General features: G+C 36.9%; 1 long non-coding RNA gene across 2 annotated transcripts in view; it reads left to right on the top strand.

Annotated features, from left to right (window-relative positions):
• Positions 1 to 21,560, top strand: part of LOC129058153 (uncharacterized) — a 159,064-nt gene that overhangs the window by 115,827 nt on the left and 21,677 nt on the right. The window contains exon 5 of one of the 2 annotated variants that reach the window (XR_008523053.1): positions 10,493 to 10,788. The exons of the other annotated variant lie outside the window; for it this stretch is intronic. This is a non-coding gene — a long non-coding RNA (uncharacterized LOC129058153). Of the gene's footprint in view, positions 1 to 10,492; positions 10,789 to 21,560 lie in introns of those variants that run through there. 2 annotated transcript variants of the gene reach the window in all.

Raw genomic sequence — 21,560 nt, 5'->3', positions numbered from 1 at the left:
ATACTATAGCTGTCAGTCCTTTTAGTTTTGCTTGTATTTTGGCATTATTCACAACGTGTATATTTTTAACAGCAGCCCAATAGCCCAACGCAAGAGAGTCTGAATGCTTTCCATAACAGCACCGACAAGCCGATGGCCCAGAAAGTAAACACAATGCTTCTCACCTCTTGTGCCCTTTAGTTTATCAAAGTTTATCAGATGAGAGCCAAAGACCTTGGAGGAAGGCCCTTGCATTCTTTGCCTTTTCATCAAGAAAAGTCGTAGTCTATAGAAGCAGAAAACTTTACAGAGCTTATCTGATTTTAGGCTCAGGGACTCATTATAAAAAAAAAGAAGGACATCGATCAATCCATTTTGAATAAGGTCAATATGGAACACTGACAAGAAAGAAATGTTGGGTAATAAATTAATTGAAAGCTCCAAGTAGGGAATTATATAACACAGATGTAAACGTATAGTTTTATGTCATAGCTACATGACATATACAAGTTGTAAATGCAATTTACATGTGTGTTTTATTTAGTGGCCTAACAAATGAAGCAATTTTGCACCTAGTTTTAAAAAATGCCACAAGTAATCTTTGTTGTTTTTTTTCCTCACTTTTAAATCCCAATACATTCATCAACACTCTTTTTATCAACCCTACTGGACCCCACTCACACCTAAAATCTCAAATAATATCCAACTTGAAGAGATTTTATAAGGATTAGATGAGGCAAAGGTGTAAAACATATATTCAAGTTGGATTAGCACCTAGCACATAGTAGCTATGCAATAATTGTACATTTTTAAAAAGTATCTAATGCCAAATAAAAGAGGTGTCCGATGTCAAAATAAATCCATATAAGGCCACCTGGATAGAAAATAATATTTTCCATTTAAAAATGTCTTTGTAGTTGGGCTTCTGAAAAACAGACTCAAAGTTTTTTGTTTGCACTATATAAATCCAAAGTCTGCTATAGTTTCATGATTTATGATAATAATTTTCTCTGTTATTATATAATGCCTCATTATATAATGACCTCATAATTCAACAATATTATATCAATTACTTTTTTTAAAATCTCCCATTGAAAAACTATGAGGCTAAAATTCAGGGATGGCTCAAATGTGATGAATGTGGGTGGGCACAGTTTTTAGTTACCTCTAATACAATCCTGAGACATTTTGTTCTAAAATCAGTTTGAATTCTATATTAAAGTAATTCTTTTTCATTTCCACTATCATAGATTTCAAAAATTTATAGAGGAGTTAAAAATTGCCTTTTCTGATTTTAAAACATCATGAATATCTAACTCATGAATATCTAATAAAGTTATAGCCCAAAAAATCTAATACATACAGAATAGGGCATTTTAAAAGTAGGTTCCAACCACTGAAATGAATCAGTATTAAAATAGGGTTCTGCGATGACCCAAAACAAGGCAGCTCTAAGGGAAACCATGAGATACACATAAGTTCTATTTATTATCTTTCTGATCTGTGCCTTTCTCCCATTCAGAGGACCCCTCCTCATTCCAGGTTCTCAGGTGCTTATACTGCATCTTTCCAGTCACCATATCTGTTCTCAGTGAAGGATCAGCATTCCTTTCTACTGATATGCACATTTCAGTTTAGAAGTGTATCTAAGGATCAGTAGTAAATTCCTTTCTACTGATATGCACATTTCAGTTTAGAAGTACATCTGGTAGTGGTTAATTCCTCTGAATTATAAAAAGTTTAGTTTAAAATCCTGGAAATTCCACTTATTATCTGTTTTACTTGTGTCTTTTCTGATTATGGAAAGAATGCACAGGACTCTTCAATATACAGTCACACAAGACTCACTTGTAATACCAGGCATATTGTTTCATTATGTGTTATTGAAATTGTGCAAACCACTCTTTATCCTTTGTCAGCCCTGCAGTATGGTAAGTGGGTACCTTGTGAGTGATGAAGCAGATGATAAATTCACTGTATACTTGCTTTGGACAACAAAATATTATATACATCCTGGCATCTGAAGGAAAATGAATTTCTTAATCAGATGATATCTAACCTGGAGGTCCAAAAGGAACAATATTTTCTGCTTTAGTTTGATCATGTTTAAAACATTTGTCACCATTAGAGGGGATGCAAATCTAAATTCAGAATAAATATCTATCCCAGTAAAAACCCATCTGCACCCCTCCACAGGCATAAAGCCAATGTAATTCACTTACCACCTAGGGGAAGGTCTGGATTCTCTGGGTATGCAAGCCCACATCGCCCTTCAGTCTTTGATGTCACTCCGTGATCCTTTCCGAAGAATGGATGATGGCACCCACTTGTTGGTTCCAGTTCCCCTTCAAATTTAGGAGGGTTTTTCTGACAAGCATAACATATTATCTCCTTTAACTCTCCTTTTCCATGTTCATAATGCTTTTCAAAACATACTACATCACATGAGGTTTTCTTATTACCTAATTATATACGGCTTTTTTTCAGAACGTATTACTAGTCCTTTGGCTATGTCCCAATAATTAGCATAATTCTTAACTACATCTTCCTCTTCAGGCTCTCCTCTTCCTCCTCTTCCTCCTCCTCCTCCTTCTCCTTCTGTTTCTTCTTCTTCTCACCATCTAGTTCTTCCAATACCCTTAGTGTTCTTAGTACCTCATATTGGTTAAATTTATCTTTTCCTTTTTCAGTCAGAATATGGCCATAAATCAGTTGTAATACAGCTGACTTCCAGCTCAAGTGTTGACCCTCTATCCATGAGCTACCATCAGAAAACCATGCTAACTCTTTTTTTTCATCCTCCAGTAATTGGCCAAAGGTGGGTTCCCATTCACTTGCAGGATTAGGTAAATCAGAAGGATTAAAGGCATGACTTAAAAGCAGTTACTATTCATGTATGCAACGGATATCTCATATGGTTGCCTCTGTTACATGGTCCATATTTCACTCTTCCCATTGAATGAAGAAAAATCTTTGTTTTTAACTTTTTTTTTTTAAGTTCAGGGGTACATGTGAAGGTTTGTTATATAGCTAAACTTCTGTTGTGGGGGTTTGTTGTACAGATTATTTCATCACCCAGGTATTAAGCCTAGTATCTATTAGTTATTATTCCTGATCCTCTCCCTCTTCCCACCTGCCACCCTTTGATAGGTCTCAGTGTGTGTTGTCCATGTATTCTTATCATTTTGCTCCCACTTACAAGGGAGAACATGTGGTATTTTGTTTTCTATTCTTGCATTAGTTTGCTAAGGATAATGACCTCCAGCTCCGTCAGTGTTCCTGCAAAGGACATGATCTCATTCTTCTTTATAGCTGCATAGTATTCCATGGCATATATGTACCACATTGTCTTTATCCCGTCTATCACTGCTGAGCATTTAGGTTGATTCTATGTCTTTGCTGTTGTGCATAGTACTGCAATGAACATACATGTGCATGTGCCTTTATAATAGAATGATTTACATTCCTTTGGGTATATTTACATTCCTTTGCCTACTTTGTAATGGGTTGTTCATTTTTTTTCTTGTAAATTTGTTTCAGTTCCTTATAGATGCTGAATTTTTGTCCTTTCTTAGATACATAGTTTGCAAAAATTTCCCATTTTTTAGGTGGTCTATTCACTCTGCTGGTAGTTTTCTTTGCTGTGCAGAAGCTGTTTGTTTTAATTAGATCCCATTTGTCAATTTCTGCTTTGGTTGCAATTGCTTTTGGCATCTCATCATGAAATCTTTGCCCATTCCTATGTCCAGAATGGTATTGTCTAGTTTGTCTTCCAGGGTTTTTATAGTTTTGGGTTTTACATTTAAGTCTTGAATCCATCTTGAGTTAATTTTTGTATACGATATAAGGAAGGGGTCCAGTTTTAGTCTTCTGCATATGGCTAGTCAGTTCTCCCAGCACCATTTATTAAATACGGAAACCTATCCCCATTGCTGGTTTTTGTCAAGTTTGTCAAAGATCAGATAGTTGTAGGTGAGCAGCCTTATTTCTGAGTTCTCTGTCTTGTACCATAGGAAAAAACTTTTTTATTGCTCTATTAGTCTGTTCTCACACTGCTAATAAAGAAGTACCTGAGATAGGGTAATTTGTAAAGGAAAGAGGTTTAACGGACTTGCAGTTCCACATGGCTGGGGTGGCCTGACAATCATGGCAGAGGGCGAAGAGGAAGCAAGACATGTCTTACACAGTTGCAGGCAAGAGAACATGTGCAGGGGAACTCCCATTTATAAAGCCATCAGATCTTATGAGATTTATTCACTATCACAAAAAAAAAGCATGGGAAAGACCCACCCCCGTGATTCAATTACCTCCCAATGGGTCCCTTCCAGTACATGTGGGAATTATGGGAGATACAATTCAAAATAAGATTTGGGTAGTGACAAGAGCCAAACTACATCAATTGCCCTCAATATTTCAAGCTTCAAAAATTTTTTTGCTTATGTAGTAAATGCAATTTCAGTCAATAATAAGTAAATGCAATTTCAGTCAAAACTATCTCTTGAAGAGAATATAACTGGTAGATGTTTTAGGCACCTTAATAGTTTAAAATCCCAGTGGTCATTGACAGGTGATACATGCCAGTGAGCAATAAGTGACAACACTGTTAATGTCATCTGAGCATGGGTATTTTAAGCCGTCAATGTGCTTGAGTGAGCAATGACTTTTCAGAGTTCCAATAAAGACTGTTGCTATTCAGAACACTATGTAATTCATTTTTTATTTCTGTGTGACTTTCTAAATAGAGGCTAGCAGAATCCTTAAATGTTGGAAATTTTAGTATGGCAGCTAGACTCTTATTTGAATTTTTGACCTAGCAAGTAAAACAATTTAATTTTGGTTGTTTTGATGGAACGTCACTAGTGGCTCCAGTCAAGCTATTCTTAGGAATTTCTTCTTTGTGCTGACACTTGTAGTTTTTATTTTTTATTTTTTAGGAGGATTCTTCATTCACCCCCAATGATAGTTACATAATTATACAGAACAGTTGTTCAGTTTTAGATTGATTTTAGATCCAAACATTATATCACATATTGATTATATCATCAATATAATGATTGACAGTGCTTTTCAATTGCATCGAATCTAAGTCTTCTTACTAAACTACACACTAAGCAAAAAATTCTAAATATCCTTGTGGAATAATAGTAAATGTGGTGTTCATCCTACTTAATGGAAACTGGTGCTGACTTTTCTCCAAAATAGCAATTGTAAAGAAAGAATTAGCTGAATAGATCACTTTCTTTAGCTTGTTATATGGCTTGAATTGTTAACTCCCATCTGGCACAGCAGATGCTATTGAAGGCACCACTTTGAAGAAGCCTATATAATACACTGTTAACCTCTAAGACCCACCAGTTTTCTTCCAGTTTTTATATGAGAATACTAAACACAGACTTTGTAGACACTAGTTCAACTGCACTTCATATATCTGCAATTAGGACTGAAACCTCTTACTAATCCCAGATGTTTCAAATAAACCAGTTGAGTTCCTTTAGGTAGTTCTCTTCTAGCATGTGCGATTAAAAACCAGAACAAAAACCAGATTTACCCACATACATTTTCATAACAGCTTGGATAAGGGAAGAAATCTCATTCAAATTTTACATCCATACAAATAATATATTCAGCAAGTGGTGATGCAACTCTCACACATAACTTCTTTTCACAAATTTTTATATAGGCTCATAACTTTGCTTTTAAATTTTTTACAGTAATACTGCTATAATTCCATGACATAATCATATTGATATTTAATTTTTATTAAATGGTTTATTCATAATAGTACCTTGTGCACCATTGTTTAACAAACACAATAAAGTTCTTTCATCAGCTTTAGACAATTTAACCCCCACAAATATGAAGGCCCTAAGTTCCCAGTGGGGGATTTTGCCAAGACCTTGGTCATGGTCCCTCAGAACTGAAGCCTTTTTCTTCACTTTATACCATCTGATTTTAAAGGAATTGTGGATTTATTTGCACATTTCCTTACGATTTCTTTGATTCATTAAGGCTAGAATAAATTGGGTTGCTATGCCATAGCTCCTTTAATGCCTGAGGAGTTCGCCCAGTCTGGGACAGTGGTTCATCAATGACCTTGGAAGGCAGCCTATTCATATTCCCCCTTTTCATTGTCTTTATTAACCATCTAAAGACTTCACTTTTCCTAATATATTATTTACCTTTCAAATATGTTATTTCCTCTCTTCTGAATAACTTGAGTCTTTTGCACATGGGTCAGTCTTGCACTAAACTGCAGTTACTAACAATGCTATGACATACTCCTTCACGTAATGTTTCCCTTTTGTAACAAGGTTACTTTTGAAGCTCACATCATATGAGAGGAGTTCCCATTATTATAGCCATATTAACCAATTCAATGTGGCTTATAGTCTCAACATATTAACATCCTCAGTGGAGTATTCCATTTTGAAATCAAAATGGAATAGGATGAGGAAAATTTCTTTTCATGCTTAAGAACGCTTGAATTTCTTCTTTAATCCAGATTAACAAATTAGGGGTAAGATTAGGGGAATTTGCATACACAGGCATAATGGTAATGACAGATACCGACAGAGGGTCTTACAGATTCAATTGTTGTGTATCAAGTTCTTGAATTCATCAAGGCTATAATCATTTGGAACCAAATGTCCCATCCTACCCATTGTGTCCAGAGGCAATAAAATTGCAAACTTTGTTACTACATAAAAGCTATTGTCATTAAGGTCCCTTTGGGTGCTGCTTGTATTTGCCCATGAAATTAGTCAGTTTCCTGATAAGATATCTCCTAGTTTCAGCAGTTTCCTGCTTGGAAATTTCACTTCTCCAATTATTTCAGAATTATTGGTTAAGTAAGTGCTTGCCACCTTTCTACCTTTCATTGGGATCATTTCTCCATTCCTAGACACGCAATAATCAGCTGCAACTTTATTCTGCACTTCTAATTTCTCTGGAAGTGGTTTTATATTTACTATCTTGTTCCTTATCCATTTAGCTATCCCCTGGCTCTGGATCTATTACCTCTAAATTCAATTGAAAAATCTTTACAGTGAATGATCTCAGAGCTTGTTTAATCTCAGACTGGGACTGGCTCAGCAGTCAGCTTTGTAACCAAAGATTTTTTATTCTCCTTTTCTCGTCTTCTTTCCTCCTGAGCAAAGTTGTAGTCATTTCACTTGAATTAGGGGAACCTTTCAACGTCAACTGTATCAATTATGAATTTCTGGATTATTAAAAAGACTCATATGACTCCACAAAGTATACTTAAATAAGGCTTTATTAAAGGTAAAGGATGATCAGCAGGAGAATGCGATCACAATCAATCCTTAGGGAAGTCCAAGGCATCTAGGTACAGCTTCCAAACGTCTTCATTAGTCACACAGAATATGCTTTGACAATGAATAGTGAGCCATGGCACACACAAAATGCTTGGTCTCAGGAAAGCAAGTTTCATCCAGGGAGAGGTTTTACACCTTTTGGGTCATGTAGCCAAAACAAGGCTACATGATCAAGTTCAGTAACAGAAATTATGATTACATACATAACAGAAAGCAAGCACAAACTATTAATCTGTACATTTCCTATAAACAAGACTGAGCAGCTTGTACATGCCTGGACAGAGGAGAAATTCAGAACCCTAGTGTGGAAACACAGTCACTCTATGGCTCCAGGCATACCCTGGAGATAAACATAGGATAGAAAGAGACTAGCTGAGATTAACAGTGTAATTACACACTAGCTTCGTGACCAATGGCAAATTTTCTAAGTTTGTTATGATTTAATTTATATATATATAAATTAATAAAAATAATATCTAAAATAATAGTATCATGTTATACTTAAGTGCAATATGGCATGTAAATTGCAAAGTTTAGTGTCATCATATAGTAAGCAAATTTTAAAAATAGAAACAGTGCTCCAATATATATTGTGTATTTGCCATGATCAAAGCAGTATCTTAGGCTGACGATGTCACACACCATAATTTGTCACAGTGACTCATCAAAGCTCATAATGAAAACATCTGTGAGTAAAATCAGAAAGGAAATATACAAGTTTAGCAAAATTTATCTATCTGTTCTCTCCAACTCATTCCTTTTCCCTTCCTTTTTTCTCCTAATTTTAATTTCATTCATTTGCTGAATTTAATTTAATTTCCTGTGTACACAGAACTCAGCTTGCCATAGAGCTGGAACTCTGTAGAGGGAAAAAATGTGGTTATATCAGCTCTCTGTTAAAAACAAGAGATTTAGATAAAAATATAAATACATAGTTTTTTTAAGAAATAAGAGACAATAATGCCGGCTTTCAAAAGGTAATCAGATTTAATTTTGTATGATGTACATGGGCAGCGATAATTTCTAGCACCCATCCCATTCATTTGCTTATTAATCATGATTTGTGTTGAATTATATGCATGGCCAACTAGCATTGACTATAAAATAATGTATGAGTGCAGTCCCTGCTACTTCTTCCATCTGTCAGATGGGGCCATTACCCTCCCTTATTGGTGTGCACTTTAGGGGGAAATCTTGCAAAAAGAGTGGCTTGGCTGACTTTATGGTCAACCCCTTCAAGTAAAATAGGAACAAATTGAGCTGGTGTTTTTTCTATGCCCAGCACTGATGTGTGCCAAGCATAGCAGACCAAGTGCACATATGCAATATGGTCAAGTTAAAACTGTACTGGATTCAAACATTTAGAGCAATTTTATTGAAAAAGTTATTTCTATGAACCCCTTTTATCAAATGAAACTTTACATGGAACCTCTACATGTAAAATATATACAGATGGAAATGCTCTTTTAAACTCGGGAGGATGAATTGAGTATTGACTTCTCAAAGCCCAACCTTATCCAGGGCTTTAGTTTAGAAAACTTAACTATAGCTACTCTGTGGGGTCATATTCTCAAAGAAAAATAATAAAAATAACAACAACATATGACTTTAATTCCTATTCCATAATACCAGAATCATAGAACTGGAAGGAAACCTGCCAGTCATAGTTTCGAGGTCACAAACTCACACATCTTTAGCATCACAGGTGTAATATAAACACATCCTGTTGTGACATGGCAGGAAGTGGAGAAATCTGAGTCCTAATTGGTGAGCACACTGCCTGACCAAAACCATCCCAATTCATTTTTGTTGACACACAAACAAAACCTCTGTGTCCCTTATCTAGTGGCCAGTTTGACCCCAGATTTTGCTCTGTCACTACATTTTGAGAACCAGGAAATGGAAACCTAGAAAGATTAAGTCATATGTTTAACATCTCTCATTTCCAAGGCCCCATTCAACTCATTATCTCATGACTAGAGAAAGGAATCTCAAACTATTTGTGAAGAATAATTATTTGAAAAACATATTTTATATTTTTGAAAAATATTTTCCAATTTTAATCAGTTGCAGTTCAGACTTTGTAAAATAAAGGAAAAATAAATTAATTTTAAATTGAAATAATAAAAGATCTACAATATGGAAGCCCCAATTTGAAAAAAAAATTATTTAAGCCAATGCATATAAAATCTCTGCAAATTATTTTGGAAGTTCCTAAATGCTTACTGTTATTGTACTTACCTCCTTAATGTACTGGAAGAAATAAACAAAACTGGTGCAGGTCTATGGGCCACACTTTAAGTAGCACTGCTACAGGGACTCTGGGTTTAATCATAGGGTTAATTTAGGATTCCTATGCTGGCCTTTGCCTTTGCTTGTCTAGGAGAGCTCACAATCCTAGATAATGATCACTGACCTTTAAATAATGATCACTGACCTTCATTTTTATCTGTAAGTCTCTGTGGTGGTACCATGGCTGCTTTATGAACAAATTTTGTAAGAAAGTCAGCCATAGACTTCTATCTTTAGAGCAGTTATAAATAGCCAACAGATATAAGGTAGACTGGGATATATCATGTCCCTTAGAAAAAACTGCAAAAATCAGAATGCAGAAACATTTAATTGGGGCTTCGTTCCTGTGTTTTCTTTTCTTTATATCTGGAAACAAGTTCAGCTGAGTCAAACGTTCTTGCTTAATTAGTTGGTATACAGACAGAGTAGAATAATAACTCAGTGGATTTTCAAAAGCACCAGGTAACTTAATAGCAGTTAGTCTCTCAACAGCAAAAAATTTATTAGTCCCTGTTCTTACTTTTAGAGTTAATTTGGGAACATTCTTTATGGTTATCCAGAAATTACATTATTAAAGTGAAGCAAACCCTCCCCACCTAAATCTTTAGGATTCTCTTGACTTAGAATTTAGTCGTTTTAAAATCTCAGTTTTTGTATCTAATTAAATGTTGATTCATGGAAAAGCTTGAATTTTTTTTTTTTTTTTTTCCAGACAGAGTCTCACTCTGTCGTCCAGGCTGGAGTATGGTGGCACAATCTTGGCTCATTGCAACCTCCACCTCCTGGGTTCAGGGTTCAGGGTTGAAGTTATTCTCCTGCTTCAGTCTCCCAAGTAGCTGGGATTTCAGGTGCCTACAACCACACCAGGCTAATTTTTGTATTTTTAGTAGAGATGGTGTTTCTCCATGTTGACCAGGCTGGTCTTGAACTCCTGACTTCAAGTGATCCACCTGCCTTGGTGATCCACCCGCCTCGATGATCCACCCGCCTCGGCCTCCCAAAGTGCTGGGATTACAGGCGTGAGCCACCATGGCTGGCTAAAAGGCTTGAGTTTTTTAAGGCATGAATATCGGAAAAGAAGAAAAAAAAAGGACTTGAATATTTGGCAGCTGTTCTCTTTGAACAAGAATGTATTGACTTCCTCTGAAAAAGTGTTGGGGGAAATAAAGTCACTGAGGCTTGGAAGAGCTTTGAACTCCTATTTTTCAGAACTGGTGGTATCTATCAGGGCATCTACACCTAAAAATGTCCCTTTTCCCAAATGAGGCATTGCCTTATTTCTCACTAAACCAGGCGCTTTATAAAGGTTTATTCAGGAAAGCGGACTGGCATCCAAACAGCATCCAAAGAAATTCATTAATATGGATACAAAATATTATCTCAACTTACTAAGGAAGAGAAGTATGTCAGACACTTGTTTAAAGCCATGACTATAATATGTGCTGACAGCCTACTCGAAATATTACAGTTACTCTTTGTAGAGAGCAAAAATTGTGAATCTAGGCCGTGTTGTGTTGGTGCTGCTTGCTTCCCCAGCACACTCAATTGTGGCATGAAGACCTTGAGGCTCTAGGCCCAAGTCTTCCAGGCATTCAGCCAAACTGGCCTGGACAAAACTGCCAGAATATTGTGAACCCCACAAGTGCATAGAAATTTGAAAATAATTTTGTTGCATTAAGTTTGGCAGAGTATGCTGTATCTCTTATAGGCCATCTCTACTTGAATGTCTCATTATTTGTCTGAAACTTAATGCATGAAAAAACTAGGTAAGACAAAAACAATGGTTGTTCCCCTCCACACTGCCTGCATTAGGGTCTCTTTCACTATCCCTCGTGTACATCTAGTGGATATACACCAAGGCACCCAGTTACCCGTGACCTGTGAGTGGCCATGTGTTTACCCCAATGTAACTTAACACCAACTCCCCTCATTTCTATCTTCTTTATTTTTGCAATATATACCATTTCTCTATGCCTTTACCTGTAGTCCCTTCTCTTATGTTTGAATTGCCATTAAAACACATATCCTGGACTCAAGACTGTCCTTACGATTAATTCTCACATCACTGCCATATCAATTTTTCTAAAATTTAGGTTCTAATTTTGTCATATTACTTGCAAAACCCTTCACTACTACCTCCCGTAATTGGGAAGCATAGGGTGAAATCAAATTCCCTTAGTAAAGAATGGGAAAACTTTCCTTCTGGGAACACTGGTTTCTGCCCTTGCCTAGAGTAGAAACTCATAACTAATCTCTGTCTAATTCACTAATTAGAGTAGAAACTCATAACCAATCTCTGTCTAATTCTAAGACAAAGGTCTTTTATTTGAGGATGATATTGTGTGAACTCAGTCAATATCATCCTCAAATAAAAGGACTTTGTTTTAGAGGCAAAGACTAATGAATGAATAAATTTACAAGACTTAAGAAAAATTAAAATCTTCAGTATATATTTTATGTACCTTTCCAATGAACTGACTAGCGAATAGTCTTGGTTACCTTGCATGAGAAGGCTTTTAAATTTCCTTTACACCCATCCTTTAATGCATTCTGTTTTCTCTGCTTAGAGTATTTGCCTTCCATGTGTTTGTCCTTCTCCTTGTCCTCTGCTTCTCATCATTCATAAGTTAGCACAGTCATCCATTTCTCCAGGGGGCACCAGTCATGTCATCAAATTATGCCACTTCTTCCTGTTTGCTTATAAAAACATAATTTGATAGATTCTTATTTAAGAATATTTTAAAAGCAAACGAGCCCTTTTTTATTGTTGTCCATTTATTTTATTTCTACAGTACAATGCAGGAAAACATATATGCATTTGTATATGTATTTTGTGCGAGTCTTTTTAAACAGTGTATTATTCATCCTTTCTACATTAATTCATTCTCCCCACCAAATCAATAACCAAATGCCCAACAGAGTTTGGTAGGAGAAACAAGCCAGTACATACTTTTGTTTAACAATCCCAAGTTGCAAAGAGGCTCTCCTAAATGAGGTCAGAGACCTTCCTAAGAGAAAACAGTTAACTTGACCCTGGACGAGCATTGTGAATTGTGAATGACAAGACTGTTAACCACAAAAGGGCTCAGTAGTCATGTATGTCAACTTGCCTGTACAATATTCCTTAACTCAGCTTTTCAAGCCCTACGAGAATGTCCCTGGGCATGAAAAATTCCTTCATCCCCAAATAAGTCTTGGTTGTAGCTTTGATCCCACAAACTTTTTTTCCTTAGGGGCGTTAAATAAGAAACCATTTCACTGAAATAATAGAATAATAGTTTATGCTTATATAGGTCTTACTATTTATTGGGTATAAGTGCTTTACATAAATTAACACTGTTCAAGAGCAAAAATTGATAAATCATAGACAGAACAAAGTGAAACAAAGTACAAACTAACTTTAGTCTCCATTTTCAGTGTGACTTTCAATCTTCTAGGCTATTTATGACTCTTCCCTGGAAGACATGTTGAATAAATCACACACTTTTTTTTTTTTCTTTTATTATTATTATTATACTTTAGGTTTTATGGTACATGTGCGCAATGTGCAGGTAAGTTACATATGTACACATGTGCCATGCTGGTGCGCTGCACCCACCAACTCGTCATCTAGCATTAGGTATATCTCCCAATGCTATCGCTCCCTCCTCCCCCCACCCCACAACAGTCCCTGAAGTGTGATGTTCCCCTTCCTGCACACACTTTTTTTTAAATGTCACTTTTGGAGAATACAAAGTCCTGCAGTAAATTTTGGATCCAAGAATCGTCTCGACTTAGTAATTAAAATGTTTGTTCCTATTTTAATTTAAAAAAAAACTACTAAATTTTATTTAGAGTTAACCCTTCCCTCTATCAGCTTCATTTGGGGAAGGCCATGTTGGTGCAGATGGCACTGCCAGCTTCTTTTCTCTTCCCCACCTAGTATTCCCCTTCTCTTCCTCCAGTTCAGCTTCTTTTTTTTTTTTTTTTTTTTTTTTTTTTTGAGATGGAGTCTCACTCTGTTGCCCAGGCTGGAGTACAGTGGCATGAGCTTGGCTCACTGCAACCTCTGCCCCCCAGGTTCAAGTGATTCTCCTGCCTTAGCCTCCCAAGTAGGTGGGACTACAGGCACCCACCACCACGCCCAGCTAATTTTTTTTCTTCTTTTTATTTTTTGTATTTTTAGTAGAGATGGGGTTTTGTCATGTTGGCCAGGCTGGTCTCGAACTTCTGGCCTCAGGTGATCCACCTGCCTTGGCCTCCCAAAGTGCTGGGATTACAGGCATGGACCACCACACCCAGCCTCTAGATTTTAGATTTCTTAGGGATGAGTGTTTGACAGTGTGTTCACGGGATTTCCCACAGTCCCGCAGGCAGGTATCAGTCATGTTAAATGGTTTTCTTGAAGTCCCTCTTACTCCTCCCACTGCATCCTTGCTTTTCAAGGCATGCATGGTGGCCTAGCAACTTTTCTGGACATTTATATATTACCAACGATCTAGTTGACCTACCTGGAACCTAAAGTAATACAATATTCTAGTTAAGAGCAGTTCAGAGCCCAAAGTTCATGGTCAGAGACCTGGATTTGAGTCCCTGTTCCATTACTTGTGAGCTACGTGACCTCTGGCAAGTTATTTAACCTCTCTAAATCACTGGGTTTTTTCAAAGGTAAAATGTAAATAATCATACGGCCTGTTTCATAGCACTGGTGAGAAGAATAAATTACATAATTTGGATAATACAGTTGACATAGGACTTAGCAAGTAGCATTAATACCAATTTTACTTATCAATGAAAATCATCAAACTAATTATTGCTTCCTAGTCTCAGGGATGCGGGCTGTCATCCTGAGTGTTGAGCATCATATTCAGGTAGTTATTAAGCTTTCAGGTAGCTGGCAGTTTCAGGCAGCTGGCAACAGCTGCTGAACTGAAATACAGAGAATAAACGCTGAGACGTGAATCTGGCTACCGTAAGACATATTGCCTACCCCACCCTGAAATAACCACATTTCTACAATTTTTTTCTGACCTAAAGAGGAAATATAAGGTTATTTTCTTTCCCTAAATGTTGACTCCAAAATCATTCAAAGACATGCAAAACTTGATACCTCCAGAGAGTAAAATAGACAGGTATTCTCTATGTCTCTCTTTTTTGTTTTCTAAAGTCTGTATCTGTAGCAGTTCAATTTAAAACTCTGAATTCCTAAACAATATGTTAAATAATTATATTTTCTGTGATCTATGGTAATGCATTTTTTTTTCTCATGGAGTCTGTATAGGTCTATACAGAGTATGCTCCTTCATGATACACCTAATAATGAATTCCTTTAATCCATTATTAGATAGGATTCAGAAATTTAGCTTTGACTATGGAGATTTCTTATTATTTTATCTGAGTGAGGCTTGAGATTTGCATTTCTATTAATCTCCTATCTTTTTTTAATGTTGTTTTTGAATTATTGGTGCTGTGGCTGACGGCAGAGGCTGAAGACTGCATTTGGTACCAGCACTAATTTAATGTTCCAAATCTCTTAAAAAGTGAGAGCTTGCCTTGCAGTCTAAACAGTGTAGAAGACTGTGAGAAATAAACTAGCTTGATGAGATTAAGTCCATCCTTCATGGGAGAGATATGGTTGCCTTGTCCTTCAGCCACCCTAATTGATCTTCAGAGACTAGTTTGAGGTATTGACTGCTGCGGTCCCAGGAAGGCCAATGGACAGATGATTTTGCCCCAAAAAGTCCTAGCAGTACGTGTTGCTGGATTAAAGTCCTCAAATAGTACGAGTTAAATATAGGTTTATCTCCAACTTTATATACAATAAAAGTATTCCCAATTTTATTTCTAGAGAATAGCACTAAGAGATGATCACATCCCTCTAAGGTTTGTGTACAACAGAAAAAGAAAGAAAGTAAAGAATAAAAATCTGAGATTTATCCCTAAACTAAACTAGTAATAATTTATTATTAGAAATATTGCCTTTCTGACTAATTACAAATTAAGTTGACTTGAATATCAAATAAAATAAATAATTTGCAATTAGATATCCTTTTGCTTTGTAGGGAGCGTATAGCTCACAATTTTCATTCATAAAATGATAATGCTGTACACTTTTGAGAAAACTTCAGATTGCTTTTCTACTTTCCAACTCCCAAAGTGAACGTTCATCATTGTGTGGGAACTGCTATTCATTCTGTGAAATTTATGACACCTTTTAGGAAACATCAAGATACTTAAGATGCATGAACAACTACAAATAAAATATAATCTGTATGATGGCTCATTCAACACTCAATAAATATTTCTGGATAGCTACTATGTTTCAAAAACTTAGCTATGTTTTAGAGCTATAAGAGGAAAGATGTATTCTCTATCGGCCAAGAAATTCTTACTATTTTTAGAGAAACAACAAAACAAAAGTTTTCATGTAGTCATTGTTCATTGCAATAATGATACATACATTTCATTACTATTATACTTTATGTACTTCTTCATGAGATTGAAGGCTTAAAAAGGTAATAACTGATTCTTATTATTCCTATATCTACCTATCTACACATATGTCTATTGTAGCACCCAACCCCCGCCCACTGCGGTTTTGCTTTCTACACATTCAGTTACCTGCAGTCAAATGGGGTCCAAAAATATTAAATGAAAATTCCAGAAGTAAACAACTCGTAAATTTAAATTGCATGCCTTTCTGAGTAGCATGATAAAATCTTTAACCCTCCCACTCCATCCCACCTGGGATGTGAATCGTTTCTGTGGCCAGTGTATCTACACTGTACATGCTACCTGTCAGTTACCAGTCAGTCCTTTAGTAGCCTTCTTGGTTATCTGATCAACTGTTTCTCACTGTGTCTCAGTGCTTGTGTTCAACTAGCTCTTATTTTACTTTTATTAGAGCATATTGTTATAATTGGTGTATCTCATTATTATTGTTGTTAATCTGTTTGTGTCTAATGTATAAATTAAACTTTACCATAAATATGTATGTACAGAAAAAAATGTAGTATACACAGGGTTCAGTACTATCTGAGGTTTCAGGCATCCACTGGGGATCCTGAAATATATAAGGGAGCATTACCGTACATGTAGATGTATGTCAAATTATTCATGCCAAATTAAAATTAAATTTAAAAATTTTTAAATGACCTTTTGAAAATTATTCGTAAGGTAAGAATAGTAAAAATACTGTGTTCTTAGCTTGTTGGTTAATTATACATTTCTACAGGCTAAACCTTGACTATATATAATGTTAATTCAGCTTCTTTGAGAAAAATAATATGACTAAAAGCTCAAAAATGTTTTCCATAGGGTATTATTCCAAAATGAGTTAGTTATAACAATCTCTATGAATAGCTCATTCTGAAAATGTTTAACAGTTTATTTAAAAACATGTCTAGAATTTTTACGTTATGTAATAAATATATACATTTACAATAATTGGCACAGGTGAAGATTCATTCTGAGGCAGCAGGTCATGATGGGAAGAACAGTTGCTCTGGAGCCATGGTGCTCTGGGTTGAATGCAAGCTGTTAGACCTTAGACAATTTACTCAACCTCTCTCTGCCTATACTTTCACAATAAGAATATGGATATTATATTAGTATCTAATTCCATGCAGTTATTGTGAAGACTAAATGAGCCAGTTTATGTACAATACTTAAAGGTATGCCAGACATGCAGCAAATGCTCATTGTATTAGCTATAATCATTATCATCACCAGTAATAGGAGTGAAAGTAGTGGTAGAAGAAAAGTAATGGTGCTAATATTAGGAGTAATAGCATTAGTAGAAAGAACAACATTCATGCTTATAGGGTACAATTGGGAAGAAAAGAGATGATTCAGTATCTTCACTTTTTGTGTGTAATTTTCAACTTTGACCTAGATAAACCAATAGAAACGAGCTAATGTTGCCTTACAAGAGAATCCTATTTGACTTATAGGAATGCCTTATGATATGGTTTGGCTCTATGTCCCCACCTAAATCTCATCTTGTAGCTCCCATAATTTCCATGTGTTGTGGGAGGGATCCAGTGGGAGATGATTGAATCATGGGGGCAGGTCTTTCCCATGATAGTGAATGGGTCTCACAAGATATGATGGTTTTAAAAACGAGTGTTTCCCTGCACAAAAGCTCTATCTTTGCCTGCTGCCATCCACATACGATGTGACTTGCTCCTTCTTGCCTTCCAACATAATTATGAGGCCTCCCCAGCCATGTGTAACTGTGAGTCCAATTAAACCTCTTTCTTTTGTAAATTGCCCAGTCTCAGGTATGTCTTTATCAGCAGTGTGAAAATTGACTAATTCAGTAAATTGGTACCAGTATAGTAGGGTGCTGCTGTAGATACCCAAAAATGTGGAAGCAACTTTGGAACTGGGTAACAGGCAGGGACTGAAACAGTTTGGAGGGCTCAGAAGAAGACAAGACAATGTACAAAAGGTTAGAACTTCCTAGAGACTTGTTGAATGGCTTTGCTCAAAATGCCAATTAGTGATATGGACAATAATGTTCAGGCTGAGTTGGTCTCAGATGGAAATGAGGAGCTTGTTGGGAACTAGAACAAAGGTGACTCTTATTATGTTTTAGCAAAGAGACTGGTGTTATTTTGCCCCTGCCCTAGAGATTTGTGGAACTTTGAACTTGACAGAGACGATTTAGAGTATTTAGCAGAAGAAGTTTCTAAGCAGCAAAGCATTCAGAAGGTGACTTGAGTTCTGTTAAAGGCATTCAGTTTTAAAAGGGAAACAGAGCATAAAGGGTTGGAAAATTTGCAGCCTGATGATGTGATAGAAAAGAAAATTCAGTTTGCTGAGGGGAAATTCAAGCTAACTGTGGAAATTTGCATAAGTAACGAGGAGGTGAATGTTAATCACCAAGACAATGGGGAAAATGTCTCCAGGGCATGTCAGAGACCTTTGTGGCAGCCCCTCCCATCACAGGCCTGAAGGTTTAGGAGGAAAAAGGGGTTTCATGGGTCTGACCCAGGGTTCCCTTGCTGTGTGCAGCCTAGGGACTTGGTGCCCTGCATCCCAGCTTCTCCAGCCATGGCTGCAAGGGCCAACATAGAGCTCGAGCCATGGTTTCAGGGGGTGCAAGCCGCAAGCCTTGGCAGCTTCCATGTGGTATTGAGCCTGCAAGTGCAAAGAAGTCAACAATTGAGGTTTGGGAACCTCCTCCTAGATTTCAGAAGATGTATGGAAATGCCTAGATGCCCAGGCAGAAGTTTGCTCTAGCGATGGGGTCCTCATGGAGAACCTCTGCTAGGACAGTGCAGAAAGGAAATGTGGAGTAGGAGCCCCCACACAGAGTCCCTACTGGGGCACCACCTAGTGGAACTGTGAGAAGAGGGCCTCCATCCTCCAGAAGCCAGAATGGTAGATCAACTGACAGCTTGCACTGTGCACCTGCAAAGGCTGCAGACACTCAACACCAGCCTGTGAAGGCAGCTGGGAGAGAGGCTGTACCCTGCAAAGCCACAGTGGCAAAGCTTCCACAAGACCATGGGAACCCACCTTTTGCATCAGTGTGCCCTGGATGTGAGACATGGAGTCAAAGGAGATCATTTGGAGCTTTAAGATTTGACTGCCCCTCTGGATTTTGGACTTGCTTGGGGCCTTTAGCCAATTTGTTTTGGCCAATTTCTCCCATTTGGAATGGCTGTATTCAACCCAATACCAGTCCCTTCATTGTATCTAGGGAGTAACTAACTTGCTTGTGATTTTACAGGCTCATAGGCAGAAAAGACTTGCCTTGTCTTGGATGAGACTTTGGACTGTGGACTTTTGAGTTAATGCTGAAATGAGTTAAGACTTTGGGGGACTGTTGAGAATGCATGATTGGTTTTAAAATGTAAAGATATGAGATTTGGGAGGAGCCAGGGGCAGAATGATATGATTTGGCTGTGTCCCCACACAAATCTCATCTTGTAGCTCCCATAACTCCTACATGTTGTGGGAGGGACCCGGTGGGAGATTATGGAATCATGGGGGTGGGTCTTTCCCATGCTGTTCTCATGATAGTGAATGGGTCTCATGAGATCTGATGGTTTTACAAACTGGAGTTTCTCTGCACAAGCTCTCTCTCTTTGCCTGTCACCATCCACGTAAGATGTGACTTTGTCCTGTTTGCCTTCCTCCATGATTATGAGGCCTCTCTAGCCACATGGAACTGTGAGTCCAATTAAACCTCTTTCTTTTGTAAATTGTCCAGTCTCAGGTATGTCTTTATTAGCAGTGTGAAAAAGGACTAATATACCTTGCTTATAACTTTTTAAATGAGGCAACTTTGGTAATTTATAAAAAATGAGCTCTCTAATATCCAAATATTGATTTTCAATTATGTGAAAGCACAGCAGCTGTGCTGTTTTGGTGGGTCCAGCAGGACAATGATTATCTCATGAAAGATAATTCTTAATTCCATTGTCAGAAACAGGGTGTGAGACTGGATTCCATCCAGAATGGCAAATCACATTTTTCTGTCTCACAGATATTTATCTCTACTTTGAACAAAAGTCTTAGTTTTGCTTGCAATTACAATCACTGAACTAAAGCTTAAAATGTAGTAGAAATGCTTTAAAATATAACATTAACATTTTAAAGCCAAACAGTCAAATGATGATGTTTTTCATGTCATTACTTTGGTGTCAGGAAAACCCAGATGAACTCCAGTATGAAAGCATGACTTTTAATATAACAGTACATTTCAGGAAATTGATAGATATTAACTACTAGATTTAGTTTTCAAGGGAGAGGTTGTGTTGTTGAATTTAATGGTAATGGAGGAGGGAGACATGTTTTTTATAACTCCCAGACTAGCCATTTTTGAGTCTCTAAAATAAAAAAGATAGTAATTTCCTTTAAGATATAATTCCTGTTAGAAGCTGAAATGGGTCTCTATTATACTACAGTTTGCTTAAACGCTTGCCTTCATTGCCAGAAAATGAGTCCTTCAAATTAAGGATCACGTCTTCATCAATTTTGATGTTGCAAATGGTATGATTTCCTTAATCCCTCCAGCAAAGAAGTTTATTTAATGGAGAAACACGTGAGCAAATGATGCAATTAAAACATGGAACATTACTAGTCTTTCTTCCGCCATGTTATGCTATCTCTGTGTCTTCCTAAGCAAAGTGAAGCGGAAACCTTGATCGTGATCTTAACAACCATAACTGCTTAACAGATTTATCTCATAGGCTCAGTAGAGGGTGAAAAGAGTTTCTGAAATCCATATTGTGCAAGTCTCTAAATAGCCTTTCTGTCAAATCTTTTCTCAAAAGCTAAGCACATACCTGGCGGTCTTTGAGCTATAATACCTACATGCTTCTCTGGGGTTCTGGTAGTACTCACCACAAAGCCAGATTGCTGAAGAGATTGCAGAATGGACAACAATAAAAACGGAGTTATTTCAATGTGATCCAGCAGCCTGCAAAAAAAAATTGAGAAAAACTGCTTACTCTTTCATGAAAATGTCAAGCCAGCTTCAAGCAGCAATAGCATCTTCTCAAGCTGTAGAATTTCGTGTTTATTGTCTTCCTCCCAGTCATTTTGTCTCGACATCCCACATTTTTCTAGGCAGAACAATATGAGAACATGGAAGACATACTTTTCCAATTTGCATGCCACAGAACTCTCAAAGGTCATGAACCTGCAGGTTTTCAAGATAGGGATCCCAAGGAATATTGGCAGACAACACACTGATTCTAACATAATTGAATTGAGTAATAATAACTGAAAAATTCTTCATTAACATCCAAAATAAAATTAATTTCATAATTTTAGAATGAAAAATAATCTAAGGTTACTTGAAGGTTTAGCTGTCTCTCACCTAATTAGGAAGGTATAATATATTAACCTGAGGTGGGGTAATGTGAGAGAAAGAAATTGGCCAAGGGTTCCACAAATGCAGGAATATTATCTGCAGCAAAAAAAGAGATAACTCTAACTTAAACCTGATCAAGCCGTGAG

Source organism: Pongo abelii, chromosome 11 (genome assembly GCF_028885655.2).
Source record: "Pongo abelii isolate AG06213 chromosome 11, NHGRI_mPonAbe1-v2.0_pri, whole genome shotgun sequence".
Taxonomy (NCBI): Eukaryota; Metazoa; Chordata; class Mammalia; order Primates; family Hominidae; genus Pongo; species Pongo abelii.
This window is presented reverse-complemented; position numbering and strand designations above follow the sequence as displayed.